Source organism: Balaenoptera physalus (assembly GCF_965194825.1).
Source record: "Balaenoptera physalus genome assembly, chromosome: 11".
Classification (NCBI taxonomy): domain Eukaryota; kingdom Metazoa; phylum Chordata; class Mammalia; order Artiodactyla; family Balaenopteridae; genus Balaenoptera; species Balaenoptera physalus.
In genome coordinates, this window is record NC_138896.1 from 86,157,994 (window position 1) to 86,175,149 (window position 17,156).

General features: G+C 40.8%; 1 long non-coding RNA gene across 1 annotated transcript; it reads left to right on the forward strand.

Annotated features, from left to right (window-relative positions):
• Positions 1 to 2,701: 2,701 nt before the first annotated feature.
• LOC309637600 lies at positions 2,702 to 9,529 on the forward strand. The gene is made up of 2 exons (XR_014250695.1): positions 2,702 to 4,694; positions 5,288 to 9,529. It is a non-coding gene; the product is annotated as an uncharacterized lncRNA (long non-coding RNA).
• Positions 9,530 to 17,156: the final 7,627 nt, after the last annotated feature.

The following is a 17,156-nucleotide window of genomic DNA, read 5'->3' on the forward strand; positions in this document are numbered from 1 at the left end:
TTAAGCCAACAGTCTGCTGATGGGCACTTAGGTTGCTTCCACGTCTTGGCTATTGTAAATAGTGCTGCTATGAACATTGGGGTGCATGTATCTTTTTGAATTAGTGGTTTTGGTTTTTTTGGATATATACCCATGAGTGGAACTGCTGGGTCATATGGTAGCTCTATTTTTAGGTTTTTGAGAAACCTCCATACTGTTTTCCACAGTAGCTGCACCAATTTACATTTCCACAAACAGTGTAGGAGGGTTCCCTTTTCCCCACATGTTCACCAATATTTGTTATCTGTGTTCTTTTTGACCCCAGCCATTCTGACCAGTGTGAGGTGATACCTCATTGTAGTTTTGATTTGCATTTCTCTAATAATTAGCTTTCTTGAGCATCTTTTCATGTGCCTGTTAGCCATCCGTATGTCTTCTTTGGAAAAATGTCTATTCAAGTCTTCTACCCATTTTTTGATTGGATTGTTTGTTGTTTTGATATTGAGTTGTATGAGCTGTTTGTATATTTTGGATATTGACCCCTTGTCGGTCGCATCATTTACAAATATTTTCTCCCATTCCGTAGGTTGTCTACAAGTTTTTAAAAACAAATAAATAAAACACTTTTATGACTGTAGTTTCAGAAAGACGGGGGGGGGTGGCTCTCAGTCTGAGAACACAGCCTCTAAGCTGCATATGAAGACCTGTCACTAGTAATTTGTACAGACATTAAATACTGATTCTGAACCAGAAATGAAGGTTGTTATACAAGGGAGCTGAAATGACCTTTAAATAACAGCCTATCTTTGCCACCGAGATATTTTTCACTTACCAGGAGATGCTAGGAAATAAGATTAACTCTTCTTTTCTTTGAAGGTGGGAGTGACGGGAAGATCAAATATCCTCTTGACCTCAAAAATCACATAAATAACAGCTTAGCAATGCAATGCTTCAATGATGGAAAGGAAAATCTTGACCATGAGCAGTCAAGCATTTGTAGAGAAAGAGGAAAAAGATAGTGTCTGGCAACTGTTTTAATAAATCACCACAGCTTGGACATGCATCTGAAAGGCACATGGTATAACTGATTTTCAGATTTCTGATCTTAAGGGTTTGAACATTGTTTGATATCTGCAAAAACAGATCTACTTCAACGCACATCATTTTTCAAATCAACGTGAATTGAGCCAAAGGTGGACCAAAGCCAAAGAGCATCTCTGACTAATGTGGAACAAGGCACATTTCCCAGGTCAGAGGACAACTACACACTGGATTTTTAACTATGAACTTCCAATTGTACTCCAACTTAAATTTCCAGCTTTTGCCTTGTATCAGCAGGACTGCCAGAGGGAAGGTTTCGGGGGAAAAAATGTTGATGAAAGCCAAGCTGGGGTTGGAGGGGCAGCTGAAACCAGGTCTGCTCTTTTCCCTGGAACTTCTTGCACTTGCAAAGAACACAGATGATTGAGTCTGCAGGAGAGAGGCCCTCGGCCACCAACAGGCAAGCAGAGGGTCACTAGTTTAATGATGTACACGATGTCATGGTGACCCCTCGCTGGGGTCTCAGGCTCTACATTTTATAGTTTGGTTGTTATTTGACCTGAGGGAGTTTATTGACAACCATTAGTTCTCATCAGAAGACTCTTTTTTTAAGCTCCAAGTTTTTTATAGTTCATCTCTAGAATTCTTACAAAGGGCACTACATTCATAAAACATCTCAACACCCAAGAACATGGCTGAACCAAGGCAACCCTGAGACGCAGGTAACATCTGTTTCTGCACCTCAAACCTCTCAGCCTTCTGTCCAGTGCTGCTCTATTATTAAACCCTTCTCTCCCTGACTAGATAGCCAGTCACACACCCTGCATCCTTGGTCCCCCAATACTCAACTTCTTCTCCCCTCCCCTGACTTGGATTTTTGCTAGAAGATTGCTGATGATAGGATGAATTCACAATGTGAAAGAGTCACAAAGAGCTGCCAGTGTCCTAATACTCAGATTCTCAAAGTTAGGGGTACATTAACGAGCAGACCTGGTATTAAGGATCATCTGTGCTGATAGCTCAGGACCTGTGGCACATTGCTAAATACTTTAATATCACCCTGCACATGGAGCCGGTTCACGCTATATATGCCATTCCTTCTCTTCCCTCCAGCTTCTCTGCTCCCTTACCCCAACCCAAGATTCTATCTCATGAATCAGTGCCAAAGGGAGTCACTGTGATCAATGAAGGTATATAGTCAACTGTAGGTGTTTTGAATCAGAAAAAAAAAAAAAAAAAATCCAAGGAACAGAGCTTAAATTGTTACTGCAATGGTTTTTTAAAATTTTTATTTAATTTAATTAATTTATTTATTTTTGGCTGTGTTGGGTCTTTGTTGCTGCACACAGGCTTTCTCTCCAGTTGTGGCGAGCGGGGGCTACTCTTCGTTGTGGTGCGTGGGCTTCTCATTGTGGTGGCTTCTCTTGTTGCGAAGCACAGGCTCTAGGCGTGCGGGTTTCAGTAGCTGCAGCACACAGGCCCTAGAGCACACGAGCTTCAGTGGTTGCAGCACGTGGGCTCAGTAGTTGCAGCGTGCGGGCTCTAGGGTGCACGGGCTTCAGTAGTTGTGGCTTGCATGCTCTAGAGCGCAGGCTCAGTAGTTGTGGCGCACGGGCTTAGTTGCTCGGTGGCATGTGGGATCTTCCCGGACCAGGGATCAAACCCATGTCCCCTACATTGGCAGGCGGATTCTCAACCACTGCGCCACCAGGGAAGTCCCTGCAATGGTTTTCAAGACTGGTTGCAGGTTAAAACATTCTGTGAGAGAGTTTTTTAAAAATACCGATGCCCAGTTCTACCCTATGCCAATTAAGTTATCTTTTCTTGTAGATATTGAATGGCATCAATAATTCTTAAAGACTCTCCAACTGATTCTAATATGCGACCAAGCTTGATAACTACTGGGTTACCATTTCCAGATTGAACACCCTATCTGTGCTTTAGGGTCTATAAAGCTTTACCTCAAAGGAGGAATTTCAGGCATTGTAGCTGAGTAGAGGAAATATTTTGGATCTGTCTGGATATCACATGATATAATCAGTTTCTTCGTCCATCTCAGCACAGGATGCCAGCATTGTGTCTGAAATTCTCATCTTATTTAACCAATGGGGAAATCAGACTGGCTGACGACTCTAGTGAGAGGGGCTCTAGTACCCGCTGGGGTGTGTCTGATGAAAGCCTTCTCTTGACGGTTATATTCATGCATGGAAAGGCAAACTCCATGGTCCTGTGCAGTCGAGCATTGAAATTAAAAAAAAAAAAAAGCAAAACCTATACCCTTAAGACACTCTACTTCTTCATGCTTGATTTACTTTACTTAAGTTTAGTCCATGCTGGCATTTCTACATTAAATTGTTTTTCCTGCTGCCTTATATTTTAAAGCCCTTTGAGAAGTCCGACATTAAATTGGCCACACAATAGAAAAACTGGAAGAAGCAGACTCCCTCCCACCCTCTTTTGTTAGCGTGATTGTTTTTGATTAAGTCAAGTCCAAAATGAAAACCACAGGGGCCTTCCATCACACACATCCATCGTAAGCCATGTTGGAGGCATTCTCAGAATCCTAGTAGAATCCCGACTCATGCGAATGTAGAGAAACTTGCTTGGAAATTCTGGTTAACTCAGAAACATTTCTGGGGAGTCAGGGTTAGGGAGGCAGGTGCAGGCAAGAATCATTAAGCGAAATGGCTCAAGATTAGAGAAATGTTCCCTGAAAAGAGCAATTTTTTTTTCCAATTAAGAGTTTTTCCAGAATGATATCACCACAAAATCCAAGTCATTGTTTAATTTTTTGAGTTCAATGTTTCTCCTCTCCTCAGTTACCTTTGCTTGTAGTTGTGAATATTTTCTATCTTGATTTTGATGCCTCCATACCAAAGATTATACACCATACATAAAGCAGCATTTTTTCCAAAAAGGGAATGGTGCTCAGGGAATCTTTGTTTGACACAGAAACTGCCATATAGTTTCCTAGCCACAGACAATAAAAACAATTAGTGCAGCAATCACGCATTCAGCCTAGCACAGATGCTTAGGCAGCGCTGTTACAAGTTCAGCTCACGGAGTCTTTGCTCTGTCTTCTTCACAGAACTACCACGTACTAAGCCTCACTATGGACCAGGCATGGTGCTCTTTGCTTTATATTAATTTTTCCTGTTTAATCCTCACCATGGATATTATTCCCCGCATTTTAAAAGTGAAGAAACTGAGTTCCAAGTAGTGAAGTTTACTTGCTCAAGGCCGCACAGAAGGCATGTAGCAGACCCAAAGAAGGGAACCCTAGTTTGTCTCACTGCAAAGCCTACTAGCTCTTAAGAGCAACTCTCTACTCCCTTGTGGAATACAGACGATTAAATACAATAGAGACTATTAAACAAAATCTGAAAGCAAAGACAAACGCAGGCCTATCTTCTGTCCTGAGTCCTCCTAAGGGCCACAATGAAGGACATGGGATGGGGGGTGGGGGGGGAGGGCGGGGATCAGATCATTCATTAAGAGCAGGGCTTCTTGCAGACTCACACAGAGGACAGACTGGTGGTTGCCAACGGGGAGGGGTGGCCTGGGAGTTTGGGGTTAGCAGAGGCAAACTATTATATATAGAATGGATAAACAAGGTCCTACGGTAGAGCACAGGGAACTAGATTCAATATCCTGTGATAATGGATAAAGAAGATGTGGCACATATATACAATGGAATATTACTCAGCCATGAAAAGAAATGAAATGGAGGTATTTGTAATGAGGTGGATGGAGTTAGAGTCTGTCATACAGAGTGAAGTAAGTCAGAAAGAGAAAAACAAATACCGTATGCTAACACATATATATGGAATCTAAGGAGAAAAAAAAAAGGTCATGAAGAACCTAGTGGCAAGATGGGAATAAAGACACAGACCTACCAGAGAATGGACTTGAGGATATGGGGAGTGGGAGGGGTGCGATGTGACAGGGTAAGAGAGTGGCATGGACATATATACACTACCAAATGTAAAATAGATAGCTAGTGGGAAGCAGCCGCATAGCACAGGGAGATCAGCTCAGTGCTTTGTGACCACCTAGAGGGGTGGGATAGGGAGGGTGGGAGGGAGGGAGATGCAAGAGGGAAGAGAAATGGGAACATATTGTATATGTATAACTGATTCACTTTGTTATAAAGCAGAAGCTAACACACCATTGTAAAGCAATTATACTTCAATAAAGATGTTTAAAAAAAAAAAACTCAATGGAAAAATCAAAAAAAAAAATCCTGTGATAAACCATAATAGAAAAGAATATTAAAAAAAAGAATGTGTGTATGTGTATAACTGAGTCACTTTGCTGCACGGCAGAGATTATCACAACATTGCAAATCAACCATACTTCAATAAAATTTTAAAAAAAGAATGAAAATAACACCAAAGGGTTTCTCCACCTCTCACTATAGACATCTGGGGCACGATAATTCCTTGCTGAGGGGGTCTGTCCTGTGCGTTGTAGGATGTTCAGCATTCCTGACCTCTACACGCTAGATGCCAGAAGCACCCCCCTCCCAACAGTGACAACCTAAAATGACTCCAGACATTGGAAAATGTCTTCCAGGGACAAAGTCATCCCCAGCTGAGAACCAGTGACACAGACGAAAGGGCATGGGGAGCCCTTGAAGGGCGCCAGGGCAGCAGCCCTGCTCCATCCATCCGTTACTAAAAGCCTCCAAATGAAAACTGGTACCCAGAGTGAGTCACATCAAAGGTGGATGGCTGTCACTAGGAGAACAGAGGGGTTTGAGACTCCCCTAAAGCATTTATGCACCCATCAGACTGACTGCACTGGAGTCTCCTCCATGTCCCAAGTCAGTGAATCATTACAGAGAGCCCCTTCTCATTTTTTTTCTAGGAGCTGGCCAGCTGATGCCACCTTGCAGTGTCTGGTTTATATCATACCCTGCCAGATCTATTGCCTGCTCTGTGCTGGGGTCTCCGTTTCCCAACTCTCAAAAGGAGAGCAGAAAACAGAGGCAGTCATAGAGTCGACAAAGGTAAACTCATGAGATCAATGTGTAAAGTCTCGTTGCTAGTCTGGTGTCCTTCATAGCATAAAGATTATTCCTGTTCTACAAAATGTCCCTCTATCTTTTATTCCAAGGACTTTCGACCTAACTTAACAAAAAATCACTGACGACCCCCTCCACCAAGAAAACTAAGCAAAATAAGGCACAAAAGACAGTTCTTCCAACTTGGGATGTTGAGGCTTACATTAGAATGAAGACCCTGAGAGGCTCCATGTACGGAATTTTAACCTGAGCATCAGGCCGTGTTAGCAAAACAGAGTGACCGTGACACTGCTTTAATTTATGTGCTGGTCTTGGGGTGCTGATCTTTTTATCTCCCCAAGTGATGGTCCTGGTAGAAGTGTGAACTTTCAACTCCAGTTCAAGGTGATACCTAGGATGAATGCGACCCATCTCATTAACAGCTGAAAACAAGTAAAAGGGGAGGGGGGACAGGAATGTTCTAAGATTTACAGGAATGTTCTAAGATTCCAGAACTACTCTCTCACAAGTTCACCTGCAACTCATTTTCTGTTTCAAACAGGCTCAAGACAGTGGGCTCTGCAGCATTACACACAACATTGAAAAGCTTTATAACTTGGTCTCTTCAGGGTCCTTTTGCCTCCTGCCACCCATGGATGTCATTGGAAGTGTGATACTTTCGTTGTCATGGCAGCAGGATGCTACTAGTTATGACTGTCAGCCACTGGGGCCTGGAAATGATTTTCACACCACATGGACACTTCTCTCTTGGCACTTTAGGGTCTCAAATTGAACCAATAGCATTGTCTCCTTGCTAGAAATAAGTTTAGGGGTTTCCCTCGAGTGAACTGGAGCCTAGACCCAAGCTTGGCCTTGAAAGCTCCTCCTGCCACTGAACTGAACTGTCAGAATGAGTTATTTAAGGCAGGAGGGCCTCCTTTGAGCTCAGAACCTCTCTGCCCCTGCCAGATGACTCAAAAGATGAATCTGATTTTTCCTCCTTCTTGCTAATCTTCCTTCTGAAGTTCAGGCCGTGTGCGTGTCTCACAAACATTTTTACAAGTCGGAGAGCAAGGAAAGAAAAAACAAAGCAGCTCATTCTCCCACCCCACCCCTTGAAACATTCTTCTGTTAAATAAGCAAAAAAAAAAAAACCATTGGCTGAAAGAGCCACATCATCTGAAAATTTCTGCCTACTTAGGATCATGCCATCCTTCGGTTTTATTAATAACTATGGGTTGGCAAGTTTGTACCCTGGTGCTTGGCATTGAGGCTGGTACATTGGGAGCACTTCACATACACGTAAACGAGATAATTCCCATGAGCCAGTACAGCCAGTCTTATGAGAGTTTAGAGAAGGGCTGTCAATGGAACACAGTCCAGAGATCAAAAGGGAATTCAAATACATAGACTCTTTACTCAGTCACCCAAAGAAATGCCAAACCAGGAGCCCCTTAACTGGTCTCTCTGCATCCTCCCTCAATCTACAACAGTCTATTTTCCGTAAAGTAACCGGAATGACCAAATGGAAGTTTGGCTATGTTACCCCTCTGCTTAGAACCATAAAGTACAAAGTTTTATCCTGGCCTCCGTGATCTGCTACTTCATGGATCTCACCTCCTACCTTTGCCTTTCAGGGGCCCCAATCCAGACCTCTGGCTTTCTTTTCTTTGAATGCACAGAGCAAGTTCCTGTCATTACCTGGCTCAAATGTCCACTCATCAGCAAGGCCTTTGCTGACTAACCAATAAAGCCCCCTTCCTCCTACCCAGATTATTCTCTAGAGCCCTTACCCTTTCTTGGTTTCATGTGATATTAAACATTAAACATGAATTGGTTTATCTGTCATCCCTGGAAAGGTCAGCTCTATGAGAGCAGAAACTTTGTCAGTAGGGTGATCAAGGAAGACTTCTCTGAGGAGGTGACATATGAGCAGAGACCACAGGGATCCCCAAATGACATGAGGGATCAAGCTGAGGAAAGAGAGCTCCTGTCAGGACACAAACGCAAAGACTCTGAGACAGGACTGGGCTTGGCCATTCTGAGAAACAAGGAAAAAAATTTTTCAATTATTTTATAGTAATTTCTTAATATTGGCATCTTTTCTTTTTGGAAAAAAAGCAAACTTTCTTTCCTATGCCATTCATTATATTTGATAGAATCAGATGAAGACTTTGTGTTGTTACAGATGGACGAATTCTCTCCTCTGAGTATGAGCGTTCTCTGTAGTAAAATATGAGGGGCCAGTGGGTGTTTTGTGCAAGACGGTGTGTCTGGGGAAAAGAAAGCGGACTGCTAATCCATCCCTCTTCTAGCCCCCAGGGAGATTCTTATCTGGACTTTTTAAATGCTTTCTCCCAGCCTAAGTCTACCTCTGACCCTTTTAGAAAATAGGGATTAAGCAAAAGAAGTGTCTTCTTGACCAATACCAAAAAAGACTGGTTTACAGAGCAAACAGGCTAAGGCCTGATTCTCTAGAAGAATTTAAAAAGATGGCCCAGTGGCCTTTCCTCCCAGAGGCTAAGGGCTAATTCATGGTTACTCCAGGTCTCTGCATTACTAGATGTATTTTCTTTTATTAGGGAAAGATAGTATTTGAGATGTTGTGAATCCTTAAAATGTATACAAGATACACATACCAAAGCTTCGTTTACAGCAAGGAATTACCTGCCAGGTAATACCTTTGGGGTAGATGGGAGACTTGAGGCCGGGCATTTGTAACGCCACTGTGCCAAAAGATCTGGGGTGGTCACGTTTTTAAGACACTTTGACCTCTTTATGTGCCTCTGGATGAGGAGCCCCCAGGATGCCAGGCCCATCCATGACCCAGCGAACAGGAAAAGACCTTACAAGCTACTTCACCCCAAGGTAATGGCAACTTAATCTACCTCCCCCACAGATGTCTGCATTACAATTTCATTTTGCTGAAAAACTTATTAAGCATCTGCTATGAGCCAGGCTTTCTGTTCCCTGATTCAACTTGTCTTATTTCAGTGGCTCTTAATAGAATGAGGCTATTAGAATTAGGTTAGGGAGAGGGGAAGGGAAGGGCACATAAGTAGTCTGAAAAAAAAATATGTGTAATACCTCTATTATTTTCATGATATAAACTATATACATTAAAGCTCAACCAAAATCTACTTGGCTGGTGGCCTTACGCCAGCTGAGTCTAGACCCTGAGCTTCAGTAATCCTGTCTCTCCTCTTTGTCCCTCACCCCTTGGGGTGATACAAGTTTCCCATAGTTCCTGTCTGGTTGTCAACCCCCACTGGCTACTCAGCCCATCTTCCATGACCCATGTAACCAATTCTCTGCATTATATCCCCTCAATTTTAAATACAGAGAGTGTTCTCTTTTTCTGGTTGGATCCTAACTGAAACAGAGACCATACTTAATATGTCCAAGGTCACAGTTAAAAGAAGTTGAGCTGGAGATGAAACTCAAGTCTGTGTGCATCCAACAGCCATAGTTTTTCCACTGCTTCTTGCTGCCTAGATAAATTAATTCATTCAATGAGTATTTATTGAGTTCCCACTGTCTGCTAGGCACTGCACTAGGAGGTAGATGAATAAGATTCTGAAAGCAAAGACTTACGGCTAACAGAGACCTCAGATGTGGCCCGAGCTTGGACTCCATGTTTATGGATGAAAGTGTTAAGAGGATTTCCTTCCCAAGAGTCAGCCTGGCTCATGATTCTCCCTACACTATGGCCACAAACTCCAAAGGTCAACTCAGGCACTGAGGGGATGCTTCACAGGCTTCAGTGCCCAAGAAATGAATCACAAGAATCTCCTAATTTAAGAAAAGTACAATGTTTATTTACTAGAACTCAGGAGAGGCAACTGTGCTCAGAGATGGTCAGAGGGGTCTCTGAACTCACAACTCCCACCATCCCAATTCACCAGTACATTCGGCCTGAGCTCACTGGTGTGTTCTCCTTTTTGGTTGAGTCCCCCAAACCATCCCCAGCTCTCCACCTCCCCCTGGAGATACACAGAGAGGGAGTCCAGACTGAGCACCACAAGGTTGTTACAAAATTCACATTTCATTGTTTCCTGCTCCCATAGCAAGTAACCCCCAAATGATCTCATGAAATCCATCTCGTTTTTTTCTGCTCTTCCTGAATCTTACCAGTAGAGGAACAGGGAAATCATAAAATGCACCTTGCATGTCCCATCTCTTCCTGTATCTAATCAGCAAGAGAAGAGTAGAAGCATGCGGCAGTGACACAGAGACAGCAGAGAATTATTGAGAGGACGAGCTTGTCCCTTTTAAGGTTTATGGGGTTCAAGCACATCTAGAAGGAATTTGTTAAGATACGTATATAGGAGGGCTTTTTTTAAGGTGTGTGAGGCTGAGAACCTCAGGCTTAAAGGTTTATGGGTTTTAGATATGAGCTCCTGAATACATTACACTCCATGTCCAAGGTAGCCCAGCACAGAAACTGAGACACAGAAAGATGACACAATTTGCCCAAAGACACAATCCAAGTTTGTGGCAAAGAGAGTTGGTAAGGCCAGCCATTCAAGTTTTTCTCAGACTGAAAAGGATGACTGCTTCACTTTGGTTTTGCTAATAAAACATTTTAAACCATTTATTTATACACACAGAACCACAAACACAACTGTAAACTTAGAAATCCTTGGGGAATATACTACAAATAATGGCATGAAAGGAGATTAGCCAACCTTAGAGAGCAAAAAGCAATTCTACCAGTTGGAATATCTTTCCTCAATAAAAAATGATCCTGTACACAAGAAAGCAAGCCTCTGAAGATATCCAGGACTCTCTGTATGCTCAGGAAATACAATGGTTTACAACTGAGCAAGTACACTACCCTCCCTTCACTGGGAGGATTGCTCAAGTCAATAAATAAAAAAGCAAACACATATCGATGTGTGTATAAACTCTCAGTATTAAATCACACATTTCTTGGGGATTTGAAGTACTGATTAAGAAAATAAATGTAATTTTTTTTCCCAGAAATTAAAAAACCTCAATCCTTGGATTCAGTGACTTGATCGCCTTCCTCGGTCCAATACATAGGTCTCAGTCAAATCTTGGTCTCACCTGGGAATAATTCACAATTAAGTGCTGGCTCAGAAAGACAAAAGAGAATTTTTTTAATCCACCAGTAATGGTTTAAAAATGTATTCTCTGATGCTCTTCTCATCAAGAGTGGACTCCCATTCTGCTCCCACTGAATACGGCTCCCTTCCAAGGAAGAGAAGGCAGCACATTTCTGTGTGACTTCTGAAGCTAGGTCCATAAAGGGCACCTTGCTCTCTCGCCTCTTGGGACATACACCTCTGGAACCCTGAGCCACCCTGTAAGTCTTGCTATCCTATAACCGCCATACTGGCAAGACAACAAAGAGAGAGAGAGAGAGAGGTGAGCCAGGAATTCCAGCTGTTCGAGTCTTCCCAGCTCAGGCGCCAAATATCTGAGTGATGACACCTTTAAGATGGCTCCAGGTTTGACACCATCTGACTGCTGCTGCTCTAACGAGCCCAAAATGAGAACCATACAGCTAAGCCTGTCAGTCCACAGGACTGTGGGAGATAATAATGAATGATTATTATTGTTTTATGCCATGAAGTTGGAATGATTTGTCACGTAGCAATAAAGAATCATAATATTCTAACAAATCAATTATCATCTTTCTAGTTAGTGGACCTCTAGTACTTTTTACCTGTCCGGAATTTTTTTTTCTTTTAAGAACTTTTCTCCTCTCCGATTCTACATGATTTTTCTGGACTTGTCCACCAAGTCCATAGGTCTTCTACCTCTGGGCAGATACATGGCCCAACCTGGCCAATCAAATGAGTATCTCACCCTGCAGACAGTGATTGGTCCAAAGCAGGGGACACATGATACAGAGGAGACAATCAGAGAGCCTTGGGGGAATCAATGCAGACTCTAGAAAAAGATGTTGCCCTTGTCTCTGGATTCTCTAACATTGGGTTGGCATCTTTGCTGACAGAAGGAAAAGAGTTGGCCTGGAAACAAAGGTAGGACGAGAGAAGACAGAGTACAGAGAAAGAGGTGTAGAAAGCAGATAGTGTGGGGAGTGGAGAGACAGAAAGTGGTTGAGTCACAGCGACTATTTTGAACCCATTATCTAGTCATGTAAAAGCCAGGATACATCTCCTTGGACTTCTTTTTTTAACATCTTTATTGGAGTATAATTGTTTACAAAGTTGTATTAGTTTCTGCTGTATAACAAAGTGAATCAGCTATATGTATACATATAAACCCATATCCCCTCCCTCTGGCATCTCCCTCCCACCCTCCTTATCCCACCCCTCTAGGTGATCACAAAGCACCGAGCTGATCTCCCTGTGTGATGCAGCTGCTTCCCACTAGCTACCTATTTTACATTTGGTAGTGTATATATGTCAATGTTACACTCTCACTTCGTCCCAGTTACCCTTCCCCCTCCCCGTGTCCTCAAGTCCATTCTCTGTGTTTGCATCTTTATTCCTGTCCTGCCCCTAGGTTCTTCAGAACCTTTTTTTTTTTTATATAGATTCCATAGATATGTGTTAGTATATTGTATTTGTTTTTCTCTTTCTGACTTACTTCCCTCTGTATGACAGACTCTAGGTCCATCCACCTCAGTACATATAACTCATTTTCATTTCTTTTTATGGCTGAGTAATATTCCATTGTATATATGTGCCACATCTTCTTTATCCCTTCATCTGTCGATGGACACTTAGGTTGCTTCCATGTCCTGGCTATTGAAAATAGAGCTGCAATGAACATTGTGGTACAGGATTCTTTTTGAATTATGGTTTTCTCAGGGTATATGCCCAGTTAGTGGGATTGCTGAGTCGTATGGCAGTTCCTAATTTTAGTTTTTTAAGGAACCTCCATACTGTTCTCCATAGTGGCTGTATCAATTTACATTCCCACCAACAGTGCGAAGAGGGTTCCGTTTTCTCCACACCCTCTCCAGCATTTATTGTTCGTAGATTTTTTGATGATGGTCATTGTGAATGGTGTGAGGTGATAACTCATTGTACTTTTGATTTGCATTTCTCTAATGATTCCTGATGTTGAGCATCCTTTCCTGTGTTTATTGGCAATCTGTATATCTTCTTTGGAGAAATGTCTATTTAGGTCTTATGCCCAGTTTTGGATTGGTTTGTTTGTTTTTTGATATTGAGCTGCATAAGCTGATTATGTATTTTGGAGATTTATCCTATGTCAGTTGCTTCGTTTGCAAATATTTTCTCCCATTCTGAAGGTTGTCTTTTCATCTTGTTTATGGTTCCCTTTGCTGTGTAAAAGCTTTTAAGTTTCATTAGGTCCCATTTGCTTATTTTTGTTTTTATTTCCATTTCTCTAGGAGGTGGGTCAAAAAGGATCTTGCTGTGATTTATGTCATAGAGTGTTCTGCCTATGCTTTCCTCTAAGAGTTTTATAGTGTCTGGCCTTACATTTAGGTCTTTAATACATTTTGAGTTTATTTTTGTGTATGGTGTTAGGGAGTGTTCTAATTTCATTGTTTTACATGTAGCTGTACAGTTTTCCCAGCACCACTTATTGAAGAGGCTGTCTTTTCTCCATTGAATATTCTTGCCTCCTTTATCAAAGATAAGGTGACCATATGTGTGTGGGTTTATCTCTGGGCTTTCTATCCTGTTCCATTGATCTATATTTCTGTTTTTGTGTCAGTACCATACTGTCTTGATTACTGTACCTTTGTAGTATAGTCTGAAGTCAGGGAGCCTGATTCTTCCAGCTCTGCTTTTCTTTCTCAAGATTGCTTTGGCTATTCGGGATCTTTCGTGTTTCCATACAAATTGTAAAATTTTTTGTTCTAGTGCTGTGAAAAATGCCGCTGGTAGTTTGATAGGGATTGCACTGAATCTGTAGATTGCTTTGGGTAGTATAATCATTTTCACAATGTTGATTCGTCCAATCCAAGAACATTGTATATCTCTCCATGTGTTTGTATCATCTTTAATTTCTTTCATCAGGGTCTTATGGTTTTCTGCATACAGGTCTTTTGTCTCCTTAGGTAGGTTTATTCCTAGGTATTTTATTCTTTTTGTTGCAATGGTAAATGGGAATGTTTCCTTAATTTCTCTTTCAGATTTTTGTCATTACTGTATAGGAATGCAAGAGATTTCTGTGCATTAATTTTGTATCCTGTTACTTTACGAAATTTATTGATTAGCTCTAGCAATTTTCTGGTAGCATCTTTAGGATTCTTTATGTATAGTATCATGTCATCTGCAAACAGTGACAGTTTTACTTCTCTTCTGATTTGGATTCCTTTTATTTCTTTTTCTTCTCTGATTGCTGTGGCAAAACTTCCAAAACTATGTTGAATAACAGTGGTGAGAGTGGGCAACCTTGTCTTGTTCCTGATCTTAGTGGAAATGGTTTCAGTTTTTCATCATTGAGAACAATGTTGGCTGTGGGTTTGTCATATATGGCCTTTATGATGTTGAGGTAAGTTCCCTCTATGCCTACTTTCTGGAGGGTTTTTACCATAAATGGGTGTTGAATTTTGTGAGATCCTTTTTCTGCATCTATTGAGATGATCATACGGTTTTTATCCTTCAGTTTGTTAATATGGTGTATCACGTTGATTGATTTGTGTATACTGAAGAATCCTTGCATTCCTGAGATAAACCCCACTTGATCATGATGTATGATTCTTTTAATGTGCTGTTGGATTCTGTTTGCTATTTTTTTCTCGAGGATTTTTGCATCTATGTTCATCAATGGTATTGGCCTGTAGTTTTCTTCTTTTGTGACATCTTTGTCTGGTTTTGGTATCAGGGTGATGGTGACCTTGTAGAATGAATTTGGGACTGTTCCCCCCTCTGCTATATTCTGGAAGAGTTTCAGAAGGATAGGTGTTAGCTCTTCTCTAAATGTTTGATACAATTTGCCTGTGAAGCCATCTGGTCCTGGGCTTTTGTTTGTTGGAAGATTTTTAATCACAGTTTCAATTTCAGTGCCTGTGATTGGTCTGCTTATATTTTCTATTTCTTCCTGGTTCAGTCTCAGAAGGTTGTGCTTTTCCAAAAATTTGACCATTTCTTCCAGCTTTCCATTTTATTGGTATATAGTTGCTTGTAATAATCTCTCATGATCTTTTGTATTTCTGCAGTGTCAGTTGTTACTTCTCCTTTTTCATTTCTAATTCTGTGATTTGAGTCTTCTCCCTTTTTTTCTTGATGAGTCTGACTAATGGTTTATCGATTTTGTTTACCTTCTCAAAGAACCAGCTTTTAGTTTCATTGATCTTTGCTACTGTTTCCTTCATTTCTTTTTTTATTTATTTCTGATCTGATCTTTATGATTTCTTTCCTTCTGCTAACTTTGGGTTTTTTTGTTCTTCTTTCTCTAATTGCTTTAGGTGTAACGTTAGGTTGTTTATTTGAGATTTTTCATGTTTCCTGAGGTAGGACTGTATTGCTATAAACTTCCCTCTTAGAACTGCTTTTGCTGCATCCCATAGGTTTTGGGCAGTCGTGTTTTCATTGTCATTTGTTTCTAGGTATTTCTTGATTTCCTCTTTGATTTCTTCAGTGATCTCTTGGTTATTTGGTAGCATATTGTTTAGCCTCAATGTGTTTCTATTTTTTACAGTTTTTTTCCTGTAATTGATATCTAGTCTCATAGTGCTGTGGTTGGAAAAGATACTTGATACGATTTCAACTTTCTTAAATTTACCAAGGCTTGATTTATGACCCAAGATATGATCTATCCTGGAGAATGTTCCATGAGCACTTGAGAAGAAAGTGTATTCTGTTGTTTTTGGATGGAATGTCCTATAAATATCAATTAAGTACATCTTGTTTAATGTGTCATTTAAAGCTTGTGTTTCCTTATTTATTTTCATTTTGGATGATCTATCCATTGGTGAAAGTGGGGTGTTAAAGTCCCCTACCATTATTGTGTTACTGTCGATTTCCCTTTTTATGGCTGTTAGCATTTGCCTTATGTATTGAGGTGCTCCTATGTTGGGTGCATAAATATTTACCATTGTTATGTCTTCTTCTTGGATTGATCCCTTGATCATTATGTAGTGTCCTTCTTTCTCCCTTGTTATAGTCTTTATTTTAAAGTCTATTTTGTCTAACATGAGAATTGCTACTCCAGCTTTCTTTTGATTTCCATTTGCATGGAATATCTTTTTCCATCCCCTCACTTTCAGTCTGTATGTGTCCCTAGGTCTGAAGTGGGTCTCTTGCAGACAGCATATATACGGCTCTTGTTTTAGTATCCATTCAGCCAGTCTATGTCTTTTGGTGGGAGCATTTAATCCATTTACATTTAAGGTAATAATCGATATGTATGTTCCTATTATCATTTTCTTAATTGTTTTGGATTTGTTATTGTAGGTCTTTTCCTTCTCTTGTGTTTCCTGCCTAGAGAAGTTCCTTTAGCATTTGTTGTAAAGCTGGTTTGGTGGTGCTGAATTCTCTTAGCTTTTGCTTGTCTGTAAAGGTTTAAATTTCTCCGTCGAATCTGAATGAGATCCTTGCTGGGTAGAGTATTCTTGGTTGTAGGTTTTTCCCTTTCATCACTTTAAATATGTCCTGCCACTCCCTTCTGGCTTGCAGAGTTTCTGCTGAAAGAGCAGCTGTTAACCTTATGGGGATTCCCTTGTGTGTTATTTGTTGTTTTTCCCTTGCTGCTTTTAATATTTTTTCTTTGTATTTAATTTTTGATAGCTTGATTAATATGTGTCTCGGCATGTTTCTCTTTGGGTTTATCCTGTATGGAACTCTCTGCACTTCCTGGATTTGACTGACCTTTTCCTTTCCCATGTTAGGGAAGTTTTCAACTAAATCTCTTCAGATATTTTCTCAGTCCCTTTCTTTTTCTCTTCTTCTTCTGGGACCCCTATAATTCAAATGTTGGTGCATTTAATGTTTTCCCTGAGGTCTCTGAAACTGTTCTCAATTCTTTTCATTCTTTTTTCTTTATTCTGCCCTGCAGTAAGTATTTCCACTATTTTACCTTCCAGGTCACTTATCCGTTCTTCTGCCTCAGTTATTCTGCTATTGATTCTTTCTAGAGAATTTTTAATTTCATTTATTGTGGTGTTCATGATTGTTTGTTTGCTCTTTAGTTCTTCTAGGTCATTGTTAAACGTTTC